The sequence below is a fragment of the Chelon labrosus genome, assembly GCF_963514085.1.
Source record: "Chelon labrosus genome assembly, chromosome: 11".
NCBI lineage: Eukaryota > Metazoa > Chordata > Actinopteri > Mugiliformes > Mugilidae > Chelon > Chelon labrosus.
The window spans coordinates 13,524,954-13,541,157 of record NC_140344.1 but is presented as its reverse complement, the minus strand read 5'-3'; the positions used below and the strand labels follow the sequence as shown (position 1 = coordinate 13,541,157).

The window sequence follows — 16,204 nt, the reverse complement described above, 5'->3', positions numbered from 1 at the left end:
CCACATTTAAACAATTGGATGGCCTTCGCCGTAGAGGACGAGGATACGCAGCCTCACTGAGCGTTGGTATTTACACCGCAGGAAAGATGCTAATGTATTCAAATTCATGATTTCCTTTGAACAATCCTGATTCCTAAATATACGGCGATAAATGGGCGCCAGAATACATTTTCACACAGGCCCACCGACAAGCAGCCATGCTTTCCTTTCAATAACTGGCTTTGTCTTTTCCCCAACTGCTGTCTGCCTTCCCTCCCTTTGCCTTTTCATCTCACTTCTCCGTCATAACTTTGCCTTACTCTCCTCCTCGCCATGTCCTCTGGGAACGGATGAGCTCGGAGCGGAGGAACGATGGCAGGTAAAGTCGTTTCATATGGAAAATCAGAGAGGGATCAGCATTGGATTGCACAGTTTTCCCACAGCCTCAGCTTGTGTTTGAAGTCAGTGTGACACCTGAGGCCACTTCAGAAACAAGAGAGAACCGTTCAGACCAGAGACAACAAACTCAGCGTCAGGTAGACAATGATTAGACTTCTAGTTATTACCTTGCAAATAATACCACATATGGTTCTCGTTCATTCATAGGCAACACCAGCTGTACACTCTGATAAGTATACTGTGAATCTTATTAATTTAATTTTTTGGCTGATTGACCTAATTTCAACCTTAAAAGACATAATAAATATACATGTTACCGTCATGCCACTAATTTAAAATGACAAAATATACACGGATGCCAGCGTCTTCTCTTTCACCTGCCTCTGGCTGGATTGTGCCATCTGGATCTGACCCTCAAAATATATTACTTTTTAGTAATATACATTGCATCATTTGGGTTTAAATTCATTACCTGTTGCCTATAAATGACATCTACTCTGAGTAATTACGTTTCTATTAGATGTGTTACTGGTATGCTCTTGCCCCTTCAAACCAAAATGCACTGTGTCATTGCCAAGGTACACCCATGAAAATGAATGCAACAATCCATTGCTTTTCGATTCAACTGTATGATCATACTGGAGGATGTAGATTGTGGTGTTATTAAACTGGACTGAATTGAATCCTATTTAGAGCAGGTAGGAGTGCACTGGTTTTCAGTAGTGTACCTATTGAACCTACCTACCAACCTACCTACCAATGGTAAAGGAGACTGTTAATGGCAGTCGTGCCCTCCTGAAAACGAGAGGGTCAGTGAAACACAGCTAACTCTTGAACGATGAATATATCTATTCTTAGATGATCCGAAATAGGAACTATACACTTTGCTACTGTATATATATATAGAGAGAGAGGGAGTGAGGCCAGTAAAGTTGAGTCCATTAGATGCCATAACATTAGCAGCGGCAGCAATGGATCTTAAATAAGGCGAGCTGAACTGGTCTGCTGCTAAGGGCATCTGGTAGCATCGGTGCTAAGTGGCTCCGTGCTGGAGTCAGGTGCATGTGGGAAAGCCGGCTGATGCATGGCCGTACGTCCTGTGTTCCCTCTGAAGGTCGGCAGATGGGTAGAAGTGTGTGCGTGGGGGAGGAGGGGGGGTGCATGGTTTATGAACTGTGTCAGTCATGAGAGGTAAGAGAGTACATAGCTTCTAACTAAAATGCTTCATCCAAAGAGGCCATGTTACTGCACTCGGTAATGGACAGCTGGATTCTTCTTTCCACTTCATGGAATATACGTCCCTTTAAACACTACAGAGAGCCACTGTACAGCATGCAGAGGATGCGCAGAGGGGAAAAAAAAAGGTAGGAAATCCACTGTGTTAAGGTATTAGAGAGATATGCAAATATTCAGCACTTTGGCTGTGGGGGAAAAGAGGTATCATTAGAGAACCCTGCACAACACACACAACCATCACTCAGAAAATTCAATTTCTCTTTCCTCTTCAGCACAACAAAACCTTTAGCTTGAAATACTCCAGCAGATGACACTTTAGCACGGTGAAATATAAAACACCGTTCATATGGCGAGAGTGTAGGAGTAAGGATTGGACGCTAAATGAGAACAGCTAATATGTAGCCCTCGTTAATATATCTAACCAAGCGAATGAAGAAAAAAATTAAAGTAATAAAAAAAGATACTTTCAAGTGGAGCGGTGATGAATCACATCTGAAATGGCACCACTTGGCAAAAACTGACAAGTGAGCTGAACAAGCCATTGAACCCTTTGATCAGAAACCTTTAGAAGTCAGAGCACTCTTGAACTTGAAAGTCGCTTGTTTGTTTTGGATTTCAGTGGCTACCTCTTTTATATGCACATAAAAGAGGAAATAAATGGCACCATGTACCGGGGTGAGTAGCGACAATGATGCTGTAAATGAGCTTGCAATAAAGCTTTTCACTTAAAGAGGACAACAAGCGCCAGATCAGAGCCGAGGTTAAATGTGGACGATTAAAGGCGAAGACAGAACTTTGAGAAACTACCAGAGCACGGTCTTCAGCGTGGAGAGCACAGCGCCTTTGAATAAGCGTAGCTGTGGTCGCACAGAGGGATGCTGTGCACGCAGGTGATCTGGTCCACATGCAGTGAGCTAAGGCAGGCAGAAAGAGACCAGTCCTCAGGGGTAGAAGAAATTGCTAATTGGACAGGCGGAACTGGAGCAGTGTCCAGTCAGCAGAGCTGCCACACCTCATCTTTATGCTCACACTGAGGTGGAAAGGGCAGTGCTTCAGAAGCTCTGGGTGCAAAGCTCATAGCCTAATCGCCACTTCAAAGTGCCCGCTTGTTGTAGCTGAGGGTCTGGTTTCTGCCCTCTTTATGTCCAGTGAACTGCTGGGAAATCCTCAGATGTCACTCAGATGTCTCTAAAGTCCGTCCCCTCAGAGGCAGAATGTGTGTGCAACGGTAAAATGTTATTTACTTCCAGTAATATTGCGATGCTGCGTATTTCAAATTGCTCCTGTCTACTTCCTCACTCAATTCTACGCTCCAGATTATTGCTTTTTTTTATTATTATTTCAGCTATGTCTCAAGACAAAAGACTGAGTGATGATAAACAGCACACGCGTATGAAGGCATTTGAACTGAATATTTCAAAGTCGCACAAGATAAATTGATTCAAAAGAGGAGGCGCGGATAAAACGAGCAATTCCTATGGTTCCAGGTAAATAATGCAATTGTCAAATAATAACTGATGAGGTGACATTTAACACGATGAGCTCAGGGCTGGTTGCTTCGATTGCGGTTGGCGTGCTCAAAGAATGAGCTAATGTCATGGTATGTTTTATCCCTAACAGTGTTGTTGTTAAGTCAGACAGTCTGGGGAGGCTGCAGTAGGCATTTGTTTGTGACAGATCACCATTTCAAGTGGGGCAGACGACAGATGACTGACAGTTTTCTTCATGCAAGACAACAATGTGCACCACTTTGGTATGTGGGTATTCCTATTTGCTTAAGAAAACATGGCAGCTCTTCTGGAAATCACAAATATCCCCTAAGCTAGTCTTCACAATGCATTTCTTAATAAATTTACAGTTGGACATATTTTTTATACATATATTACAACTATTCTAAGCAGTTGTGATCTTGTGGGGGATTTTTAGCGGATGTTTCAATGTTACAGATATGTACCATTCCTTATTTACAGCTGTATACTTACATAATTGCTGTCCATCTTTAAATCACAGCACACATTAAATAGATAAATGCATACTTTATATTCTGCTCACGGCCACTGGTCTCTTTTACTTTCAGTGGGGTACGATCCGAGCTGCGACTACTCAATAAATTCAGTTATCGTTTCCCGACAAAACCGGCAGGGATGGGTGAAAGTGCTGCTGGGACATACAAACACACACAACTGCACTTGAGTAGAGCACACAAACATACAAATGTACGACCTACATGGAAGGAGATGCATATTTTATAAGATATTTGACTAGACATTGTTTGCGTTTGGTCTTCCTCCTCCTTGCGTTGGATTTCCTGACGTCATTATTCTGTTGCTTATGAATCACTGGCAGTGGACTCTCAGCTTTTGGGCTTACCGCCACCACTTTACATTATCGTGCAAAGATAAATGTGAAAAGCCATAAAGACCACTTAATGTTCACTGCAGCTGATAATCAATCTCAAGCAAGTGGGCGGGAATGATCAAAGCCAAACTGATGTCTGGAATATAGAGGGAGCATCCATTCAGCAAATTAAAAAGCGACTATATTGACAGTAGTGATGGTTTGTCCGTGCAGCTTGTAATAGATGCAGAAACGGCCTGGTAACGCTCTTTAACCACGAATCCCAGTGCACAGTGGACGCTAGGGCCCCATGTGCCGCTAATCACAGGGACGTGTGGAGGAACCGGTGAAATTTTGACAGGTGGAGAGCACCTGTGGTGAGAGTGAGTGTCTCTTGCATCCCCTGTAGGCTACAGGGAGCTCTGCCAGATCACTGTCCCTATATGCTCCCGGTGGCTCAGCTGCAGCACTCCTGTGCTGTCACAGAGGCTGCTTCACAGCAAGTGTAAAAAGACTGCCACTCACGTTTGACTGAGATGAGGGATAAGCTTCATCTCACCCCGGTGACAAGCCGGCCTGGAATTAGACCAACAACACACCACGTGATGCACGCCTGGTGTCACCTACTGTATAATGGCACCATCATCCAATTAGCACCTGTGATGGTGGATGGGCCGGTTGCCCATAAAACCCAGCAAAATTGGGACACTGTGGCTGTACAGCACGTGAATAATGTTTTCATGTGTTTGCAGGAGAGCAAAGTAATTCAGTTTTTCTGAAGTGTGTCTGATTCTGACACACCTGGTATACAGACACTCTATAGAGTTATCTTGTAACATAACATAAAAGTGTATTTTGCATCCTGGATTGTTAACATCCATGTTTTCTTTTAGCAATCACTCTCCATCCAGCCTTCATTTGTTGTTCTGGCACATCCCCACCACCTGTAGATTAGTCAAATAGGATCAGACCCTTGGTAGAACTAATAGTAAATAAATACTGCGCGTGAGTGTCGAAAACAACCAGCATCCTGCTCGCTGTGAGAGTTCACTGTGCAGTAAACGGTGCAGAATGAATTCATTAAAAACAGAAAAATGATTCTCCTTGACATACACAGAGTACAGTCTGACTTTCTACAGCTTCTACTCTATTTCTTTACGTGTGGGCCTCTTTCTTTCTCTCCTTTTCTTCGAGCATGTTCCTTCCATGGAAACACAGCACGCTGTTGGAAACTAATACATCACATATTTTTATTTATATATATATAAAAAAACATGTGAAGCACTACTTTCTAGAAACCAAAGCCAACACACTGAGTGAGAACTAATTATGCTTAATGTCGTGATCTCAGTGCAGGGGGGAAATGAATGCTATCTGCTTTTAATTCTGATTGAATGAGTGATAAAGCTAACATCTTGGTTACATCTCTTCCTTCTGCCTTTGATAAGGACTTTATACTGTAAGCATGGTCTGATCTATCATATAATCCATCAGTGCCTCTGCCATAATTTTCTCCCCCAGCTCTGCCTCAGAATTAACTGGCCAGATTGAAATAAATGACTTTCATATGTGAGCCACAAAGGCCCATCACATTTACCAAACGCACTCTCCCTTGCCTTCCAGCAAGCCAACTTGTATTTGTAAGTGACTCTGCCTCCGCATCAAACACACATTAATAAAGGATTACAGTCGTACATCATAGGATGACTCCGAACGCAGGGGTTAACTCGTCTGTCTGCCTGGATATTATTTTAGTGTTTCTGTTTGTCGGGAGCAGTTGATCAGTTAATTATCTGCCAGGGCTAAAGAAATAATAGATCATGGATTCGACTTCACGTTAATTGTGCCGCTTGACCTGATGTTGCTCAGGTCAGAGTAACCGCCGCATCCTCTTCACCTCTCTCCTATTTTCTAAGTGCTATCCCCACCATGCACCGTGTAAGTGTCACACTGGGACAAATGGCTGTTATATATATTACAGAAGCTTGATCAAGCTCAATGAGCTCCACCTTCCCCCTGAGCTTTAGGATGTCATGGCTACTTCACACAGTTACAAACAACCCATTATTCACTGGTCCCACTGATGCCCTTGACTTTATTGATTTAAGTCCACATGGTGGCGGCTGATACTCTGGAGGTGGACTAGTGTCCATCTCGGTAATGAGCTTGTGAGCCATAAACTAAGTCAACCATGACTACCATTATTCCAGGTTCAGGGGCATTAAACTGCCTGCATAGCCTATGTTAGCTCCAAACAGGGTCATGGAACACTACCAATTTTACTGAGTAGTTTTACTACACTTCTTCGCTTTCAGTATGTCCATTATTACTCTAACTGACCATTTGTTACTTCGTAAACCACTGAGGTTAAAGCTAACGGGCTCACAAAGAGTCAGCCTCCTTATCAGTTCATCATCCATGTAGAAGGCATGGAGACGAAGAGGCTGCCTTTTTCTTGTATTTATTTTCATGCATTTTGTAACAAAACCCCATCTTGTAATCTGGTATCAAGGGCTGTAGCCTCCCTGTCACCTGCTGGACGAGTTGGTCGATATGCTGTCATCTGACCAAACTGTCACTGTCTGGAGAATCGGCAGTGTTATTTTCATGAGGGGAAAAGTGATACGGACTTTCAGGATTTAATCTATAGATTTCAGCAGGTGGACGGTCAGGCCACAATAATGAGTTTTGTTAAAAAGGCTGACCAAGAAGTAAACAACCAACATCCGCCCAGAGATTGTAGGCTAACTTGGTTAAGCCAGACGCTTGAGACAACGGAAATCATTTAGGTGTAAAAAAAGTTTGGTTAAAGGGTTGTATGAGATGCAAATACTAGCCTTTTATATGTATTTATATTTAGCTCCAAGGTACAGTGCACCGTAGAGGGTTAATTAATCTACACATGACGTGCAACTTTTTTTTTCCCCCGTGATCAATCATTTAATTGAAGGACAGACACGATTTCAGTCGATCATGATTTTCTTTGGTTGCCTACAGCCCTGCTGGTATCCAGTTAATACTAAATAATCCATCCATGTCATATTTACAATCGTCATCTTCATCTGGGCCTGAAACAGTTATTGTCAAGCGTGTTGCACATTTTTCTAGGCTCCTCTGACTTCTGACACTCAGTCACCCAGTTCCCTTTCCGTCACCTTCTTCTTCCCTTCTCTCTAGCGTTTCTGCATTTAATTTATAGCTCTACCCCCTTCACCATCTGTGCTGAAAGTTGTGTTTTAGTTACAGCCTCTTTAAAAATACATGCATGTGCTCGACGCTGCACACACCAGGTCACACACATATTCTTCCACTTGACACAGCATAAGCACAGTGACATGAGTGGGAACGCATGCAACCAAGAAAGCGGAGAGAGATCAGTGCAGGAAAAAGCGGAGTGGGAGTGAGGGAAGAGGGACTCAACTGTAATGCTATTGAGAAGCAATTTGTGAAGCTTGTGCATATGCATACAGGCCTAGAGTCCCCATCTGCCCACATCATCAGCTCACTGCTGGTGACATCAGCCAAGACAAAGAGGTCTCGGATGCTCCAGATGTATCATGTGGGTGGTATTATAAAATCTAATTCAAGTCAAAGTCAATTGTATTTGGCCAAAGATACAGAGCTGCATGCATTCATGGTATGTCTGCGTCCGGATGCATGCGTACGCCAGCACTGTCCAATTTCCAGAGCTACTCTCCATGTTGAAAAAAATAGTAGCCTAAATACTCTCTGTCTTTTCAAAAGTGGGAAAACAATTATTGAGGGTGTAATTAAAGTATTGGCAGGACAAGTGCAACTTTAATTGAATGACGGCTAAATGACAGTTAAATGACAGTGAAGCAGCGCGGTCTCAGTATATCCGTTATGCTTTCTATAAAATCTCATCAAACAACACGCAACTACACAATGAGCTTAGCCTGAGGCGTTTACATGATTATTCACGTCCGAATCAGACACACGTCTACCGAGCAAAGTTCATGTGAAAATGCCAGATGGACTCCATTTGTCATAAACGAATTAATTTTGCTTCATGACTAGCTGGAGGCCTCTCTACCTTTGCCTTATTCATTCAATTAAAGACTGCTTGTAAAAAAAAGTACTTTATTACTTGTCTGGACAGACCAGGCAGTAAAAGCCCAGGACAGGGCAAACCACAGCTCCTAGCTAGAGGGTAGAGTATTGACTCCGCCACAACCCAGCCGAAGCCGTCTCCCTGTAGACTCCATAAAAAAGCCACTAAAAGACAGGTCTCAAGTGACCTGATGCCCCCTCTTGTCTGTATGTCTGCCTATGTATGTCTTGGTCTGTCTGCAAGTGGCACTCCCCTTCCCTGGAGTCAATTCCTCATGCTGACTAAGTCCAGCATGTGTTCATTCAGTGATCACTTCGCTTTGTCTGTGACCACAACCTTCTCACAACCGGTGTAAGGAGCTCTAGCGCTAGGGGAGGATGTACACGTGTGCGGCGGCTAAGTGAGCGACAGTGAAAGGTTCCTTTGGAAGAAATAATGGGTCTGGTGACTTTGTATGTGCAACACTCCCACAAACTGTAATTGACACCGCCATAGGGTTACAGGGGGGAGAACAGGGTAACTCCTCTACAGGTCACATTGTATTTGTTCAGCGACTGCTGCTCTCGTCTGATGGAACAGAGAACAGCACCTCTCCAGTGACCACCTTCCTCCCCAGGTGACCTCTCCCATCAGAGGCTGTCTACTAACGGCGAAGCTCTACTATGATCTAAGTGGTCCCGTCCTCTTCAGCGCTGTGGACTGGGCAGAGGCCCCGGGGACAGCGCTGCATTGGCGCCGTGTCAGGAAGAGATTTAAATACCCCTCTGCTTTTAGACGCCAGCTGGAGAGACACCACAGAAAATAACCCTTATTAGCATCAGCCAATGTCAAGGGAAGGACAAATTTAAGTAATGAAATATATCTTTTTCACATCTACTGTAATGTATCCGCTTCCTCCAAGTCAGAAGTCAGTTTGTTCCAAAAAACACATTAGATAATTAATGATAAAGCTGAATGTGGGGCCCGTTCCCTTGAATGAAGTCAGAAATTTTGCAGACAGCCCACTCTACATAAACATAATTCGCTCTTCATAAGCACGGGGTCATTTCAGAAGGGCCCTCAGCACTGCTGTCTGTTGCTTGACTGCTCATTGATGTGTTTGCTTGTATAACTGTCAACAATTTACAGCTGGGTAGTACCCAGCAGACTGAGACTTATTGACAATACCACGCAGCTGCTCGCTTGCAGCAGCATACAGTCAAGAGCTCATGGGAAATATAGTTTTTCCACCAGCCACCGGCCCTCGCGGCCTTCACTTCTGCAGGGAGCAGTCTGTAATTTTCCTTCCACATTAACTCAATTACACAGCACCTGAGGACATTTTAGCCTGGCTCCACATTGTAATAGCTTGTCTTAATTCTCCCTCACAAGCATCTTAATGGTACCTGTTGTGGCGACACGAGCTCGACTAGCTGGCTACCTCTGCAGTCAATACCACCTCGGTGTAATATTTTAGGAGTGGCCGCAGTACCTGCAGTAGCGTGTGTGATTGTCCCATCGACCAATATAGGAAGGCTTTCCGTCTGGTTCGCAGGGCAGTGGAGAAATAATAGCAGGCTTGGCCATTAAGCAGAGTGATATACACACACAGAGCACTCACACCTACTTGACATTATCACCCTAACATCATGACAAGGATGTCATTTGGCTAACTATTGCCGGCGTAGCTAGCGGGAAAATAATAGAGGGAGTGTGAGTTCAGGCTGGAGAGGAACGGAGGAGCGAGAAAGAGAAGAGATTTATCTTATTACTTGAAATCACTGTCTCTTCTGGCAGAGTAATAATGAGTAACACAGTTTTTCTGACTCAAATATATAATTAAATGTCAGGAGCGGTTATGTGTTGCTTTCCATCACTCTCTCAATTTACTTGATACCCTCTTGAGGGCGTACGCTCCAGACCGGGCCACATGCAAACTCACTTGTCACAAACAATCTAACTGGCACCGAGACTGTTTATTTACTGTAATTGGAAAGAAAAACAAAGGCTCTGAACTAACCTGATCTTAGGTTGATTAATTAACTCATTTCAAAGGAGCCATAATTCTCGCCGTGTGTAATGGGCCGGATGGAAACGGCAAGAACAAGCGAGGCCGTTGAGGCGGCCGCTCAGCCTCGTCTCCCTGTGAGGTCTGTTAGATTACTGAAAGGACACACGGGGCAGTTTGGTGATTTGTGTGCAACCTGACCTTTAAGCCAAATGAGAGGCTCCTGAGAACAAATCCAGAAACAGTTTAGAAACAGAGGTTCCTATTAGAATTGATTTGGTCGTACCAAACAGAGGTTCCACTGAATTAGCTTTCTGGCCTCTCTCTGAAACAGAACTCCTTTCATCTATATTTTTCTGTTAGGAAGGCGGTCCGTGAGATGGAACAAGTTAAGAGGACATTTTTAGGGATGAATGCCGCTCTGCAGGTAGTCACCTATTTAGTTTCAGTTTAATATGCCTCGACAACTAGCAGATGAATTCAACGATTTAAATTTAGCAGGGACATTCATGATTCCCTGGGGATGAATCTTACGATATTTAGTGTTTTGATCCAACATCTCTGTGGCTTCGTAAAGCCTCACCGTCCTACTAACATAGCTGTAGATTAAAAGATTATAACTCAGGTCCTTTCTCTTATTTTCTAACAGTGTAAAGCATAAGGTTATGCTCATAAAAATTAGATAAACATTGAATCAAGCACTTAAAAGCTTTCTGGGCATACAATGAGATCAAACTCATCACTTTTATTTGAAAATCAGTGGCTATTCATAAGTTAATGGAACGGTTTTGCACAATTCTCTAATGGAAATGTGTAAAGTGGCACTATGCGGCTTCAAAACACTAAGTGAGGTACGGCTTTAACGTAAGGTTAGAGGATGGGGGGGGTATGTGTGTGGGTATGCTTCCATGCTTATTTGTGTGACTGTTAGTAAGCGGCTGAGTGGATGTAGGGTGATTCACCAGGCTGTTCTGGAGGATTCCTGTGTGGGCTCGCTATCAGGGAGGGTTGGATCTGATGCACGAAGGAATGGGGAAGACGAGCAGGAGGCACACGCGGTGCAAAGAGTCGTGCTTCCCCCTTGGACGATCAAACCCTTATCTAGAACAACTGGTGAAATGGAAATTGCCACTGCCACAGTGTTCCCGCGTGATGTACGGTCGAGTGCTCATAAACAGATGATGTAATAATATGAAAAGGCCGAGGGGGGTGGCCCAAAGTGTCACTCCTGCATCCTGCATCTAGACAAAGGCAGTACCCAAAATAGGATCAGTCCTGAGCGAGTGAAAAAAAATCAAAAGCAGGGGACTGCCAGCATGCCCTACCTCCAGGCTGTGCTAGTTGGGGACTGGCAGGCTGAAGACAGGGAAGGGGGAGGGAGAGATTGAGGGGAGACCACGCGTATGGCTGACTGTGGCTATGCAGCCTGGCTGGAGGAAGACAGCGAGGCACTGTGGTCAGGCATACAGATGCTCAGGGCTTTTTATCACCCTGCTTTCCACTGTAAAGCCAAAAAGGGCCGGGCAGGGCTTGTTTATTAGTCACAACATTAAATTCCCCCCCTGGAATAACTGTGAATCTTTTTGCACTACGGCACTGACAGTGATGAATGCCAAGTGAGTTATGTTTTTTGCTGCACGTGATCTTTTGAGCTGGTAAAGGTTCCAACAAATCCTGCGTGATCGTGTCAAAGAAAAGCCGTTCCACATGCATTTAATGCGAGCATCGTGCGTGGAGAATGGATCTGAAGTAGGCAGGAAATTACACTTGGCATGACTATGTTTCTCCCTAGTACACGTTTGATTTTGTGGGAAACTACAACCTCTGCTCAGTGGAAAACCACATTTGCGTTCGGCCACAGATCTGCCGTAGAGAGAAGGGACGTTGTGTGGTGCCTTCCCTCATGATTTGACTTCAAAACACAGCCCATTCTGTTTGTCACACACAAAGAAGTTGTCGTGCTATAGGCATGTTGTACAAAGCAGTAGACCCCGCAGCACTCGCATGCAGTCACGGAGGCACTTGCTTTCACACTACACTGAATAAGCAGTCACATGCATCACTGGCTACCGCTGAATGCTGTTTGGGCAATTTGATCGCTGGAGATCCTCCAAGCTGTTTGGGTGCAGTTACACCTGTTCACTGGTGATCAGATCACACAGGATGCATTAGCTCAAAATGCAAACAGAGGTTCTCTAAAGAGGGTCTGTAATAACAAACATGCATAGCATTTATTCTAGGTACACAGATGAACAGCAATCAGCCACAACCACTGACAGGAGAAGTGAATAACATCGACCATCTTGTGACAGTGCAATGTTTTGATGGGAAATTCTGGACCTGGTATTCATGTGGATGTTACTAAGACATTTACCACCCATCTAGACCAGACCAGGTACCCCCACCCCATAGCAATGACACTCCTTGATGGCAGCAGCCATCCTCAGCAGGATGCAGCCTGACACAGACGCACACACAAAAACGGTTTAGGAACAAAAAACATGAAGAACAGCACAAGGTGTTGACCTGGCCTCCAAATTCACCAGATCCCAAACTGATCAAGTATCTGGAACAAGCCAGATCCACAGAGGCCCCTCCCCTCAACCCATAGGACCCAAAGACAACATTGTGCTGCCAGACACCACAGGACACCCTCAGGAGACCCATGTGCATTCTCTGATGAGTCACAACTGTTTTGGAGGCACAAGGGAGACCTACGCAATATTAAGAAGTTGGTCATAATGTTATGCTTGATCAGTGTAGGTGAGTAGGTAGAGCAGAATACCAGAAAATGATTTAAATTGCGTAATATTTAGTATCAAAGTATGAATGCAGTGGGGTATAAACTTGAAAGAAAACACTCAGCACTTCTCTGACTCAGACATGCTGGCCTCCATCAGTGTCATGCTCTCTGACGCCTCCTCCTCCTCCTCCTCCTCATCTGGAGCCTTCTTCCCTCTTTTTCCCTAATTCTGTGTGGTCTCCGAATCCTTTTGCGTGTATTGCAGCCAAAGGTCCAATAACAATGAAATTTAACAGCAAATGGTTGATTTGCAGCCTCTGCCGCTGAGAGGATTTGGACCGTTCCTCTGCTAGCGTTAGCGGATGTCTTGTGAGGGTGAGCGTGCACTACAGCAGTAAATTTGTGGTATTTCAGGACTCACATATTCTGCATGTCATGGCAGAATGGGCTTCATCGTTAGTGAAGTATTTCCACACTCTTGATGACCCACAGGGCTCCTCACCTGTCTCTTCGGAGGCGTCTATATTGTTATCGTCACGTGATCGGCGACTAGTCGACTTCCTGCTTAAAGCGCCATGGCACAGCAGTAAAGTCGACTAGTCCAGTATTCGGTATGACCCCTACTACCTACCTAGTTAAAACCTGACAACCAGCTTGTTGGGATCAGTCATTAGCCTCCAACCTGATAATCAGACTGCAAAGCATCATTCAACAATCTAAATACTCAACAGCAATGTCTCAAACCTCTGAGACAGAATGGCTGCATACACAGGATTTTCCTTCCCCATCACTGCACACAATAATAACCTCAGGTCAGCACTGTAAACATGGTCACACACTCCTGTATAAGCGCTCGGACATATTCACACTGAGGCTGGTTACTCTGACAAAGAGAACATCAAATCATTGAATACGTTTATTCTAGAGGAGTCCTGGTTTTAAACTCGGGGGGGAAAAAAAATATTTTTTTCCAATCTGTGCCTTCACCTGCCATTCCTCCTCCGATTAGTTTCTCTCTCCTTCACTGTTCTACTTGAACCTCACAGCCTCCCAATACCTGCGTTTTTGATCTCTTGGTAGATGGTACACTAACGGGAGGTATTTTATGGTCCACGTCCAAGCTGTCAAATCCGTCTGAAGCACATTACACAAAGTGCTTCTGCAAACGGTGGGTAATAAACAGTGGGGAACAGAGCACAGCATGCTGTGTTTAGAAGTAGAGGAAGAAGAAAATGGAGCAGCCAAAAGGACACAAGATGCATTTTTGCTGAAGTTCCCGAAGCAATCCCCTGCTCTCACTTCTCCCTCTTCTCCCAGCCATCGTCTGCTCCTCTGCTATTCTAATTCTGTCCCCGTCCTACAAATGTTAAAAATTCAAAGGTAATCTGAAGTAATACTGACCAGAGGTTTATGAGATGCAAAATATGACACAGAATTAAATATTTAATACAAATAGCGTATTATATTACATTAATATTTCAGAGGCGTCAGGGAGAGAGGGCGGACGTGGCTCTGGGATTCGGACTGAAACAGAAGTGTGAGCAAAGTCTGTCTGCACGGAATGATAATATTCCCACTATTATTAAACTTAAGCCAGTCGTTTTAAGGGACTCACAGTAAAAACCATAGATACATTACATACACCGATCAGGCATAACATTATGACCAACTTCCTAATATGGTGTAGGTCTCCCTTGTGCCTCCAAAACACTTGTGGCTCATCAGCGAAAGAACATGGGTCTTCTGAGGGTGTCCTGTGGTGTCTGGCAACAGAATGTTGTTAGTGGGGGCCTTTGGGTCCTATGGGTTGAGAGGAGGGGCCTCTGTGGATCTGGCTTGTTCCTGTACATCCCACAGATACTTGATCAGTTTGGGATCTAGTGAATTTGGAGGCCAGGTCAACACCTTGTGCTGTTTTTCATGTTTTTTGAGTTGTTCCTAAACTGTTTGTGTGTGTGTGTCTGTGTCAGGCTGCATCCTGCTGGGGATGGCTGCTGCCATCAAGGAGTGTCATAGCCTGGTCTGATCCAGGTGGGTGGTACATGTCTAAGTAACATCCACACGAATGCCAGGTCCAAACGTTTCCCAGCAGAACACTGAATTGTCACAAGATGGTCAGTGTTATTCACTTCTCCTGTCAGTGGTTTTAATCTTGTGGCTGATTTCTGTATGTGTCATTGTTTACAGCAGAGTTTGTGCGGCATGAAGCACTATAGATCCATGTACAGGCTCTGCCATATAGCCTTGGGCGATTCATGTTTTATACATGGCCCTTTCTTGGTATGTCTCATGTCAGTAAACCCTGCGTGAATTGCCCTTAATGAGGTTTGTCAGGCGCTTCAAGAAGGAGGAGGCTTGTTGGATGAAGCTGGGAGCCACATGCCTGTCAATCCTCAGCCATGTCTGATGTGCAGTCATTGTGTGTTTCCCCTTTCCCCTCAGAGGCCGAGCCCGTTCAGTTGGGGGGAATTTCAGATTGCTGCGTTCATCAAACACACTGAAAGCTACTTCTAAAACAATCCTAATTGTGTCCGCCCTTCCGGTCTGACGTCACCGTATTACAGCTGCTCCCATGCACCCATATCACCTCCTCTAGTTACTCGCTTTTTTTATTTTTTTTCTTCCTCTTCCCTATTTCTGCCTATGCTCACTTCTCCCACTTTGTCCTCACCTCCTCCCTCTGTTGCTCTGTAATTAAGCGGTGTTTTTTTAGAGGGCAGCGGACAAGGGAGGAACAGATATACCCCAGGGAAAGATGCTGGGAGAGGCAGATACTATGACGTCCCATGAATGCATTATCTCCCTGTGATAGCTCATTTACTAATCTCCATCATCTCATTAAGAAGGTGATCGCTGTCACTCAACGGCAATCGATTCACTTTTCACATCTAAGATATTTTAGAGCAATCAAGTCTCTTGCAGTAAGCGCTGCAAATCTCCACCACCACAGGCAGGACGCACCGTAGAGTCGGCACACTGGATGATGCCGAGGCAATTATCATACAGTGGTTTTAGGCATCCAGGCTCCTTGTTTTGATTATGTAATCACCATGCTTATTTTGGTGGTGAGTGAGCTGAGCTGAATCACAGTGCATTCTGGGAGCTCTGTGTTTGACCTGTGTGTTTGTTTTTAGGGCTGTGCAGCAGGATCCAGTCTGTACCCAAATATCCCGAGCCCACCATGGGACTGGAAAGTCAAGACTTCTCTGTTTACTTGTGCAAATGCATGTCTGAGGGTATTTGAGCGTGCGCCAGCTCTCTGGGCAAATAGACTCCGAGAGCGAGTGGCCAAATATTGAAATATCGCCCCATGTCAAGACTGTTGGAGTGTATAATTCTTCCCCTTTTATTACTCATTAAAGATATCAGCGGCCCCTCCCAAGCCTGAGAGCAATAATCACTACGAAGGGTCTCAGGGCGGCCGGTATTAATCAATGAATGTTGCGTACAT

The 16,204-nt window shown here is 44.6% G+C and overlaps 1 protein-coding gene across 1 annotated transcript in view; it reads right to left on the bottom strand.

The window, feature by feature from the left end:
* syt7a (synaptotagmin VIIa) overlaps nucleotides 1–16,204 on the bottom strand; it is a gene marked incomplete at both ends in the record, with an annotated part of 65,515 nt that overhangs the window by 38,108 nt on the left and 11,203 nt on the right. The window lies entirely within an intron of this gene.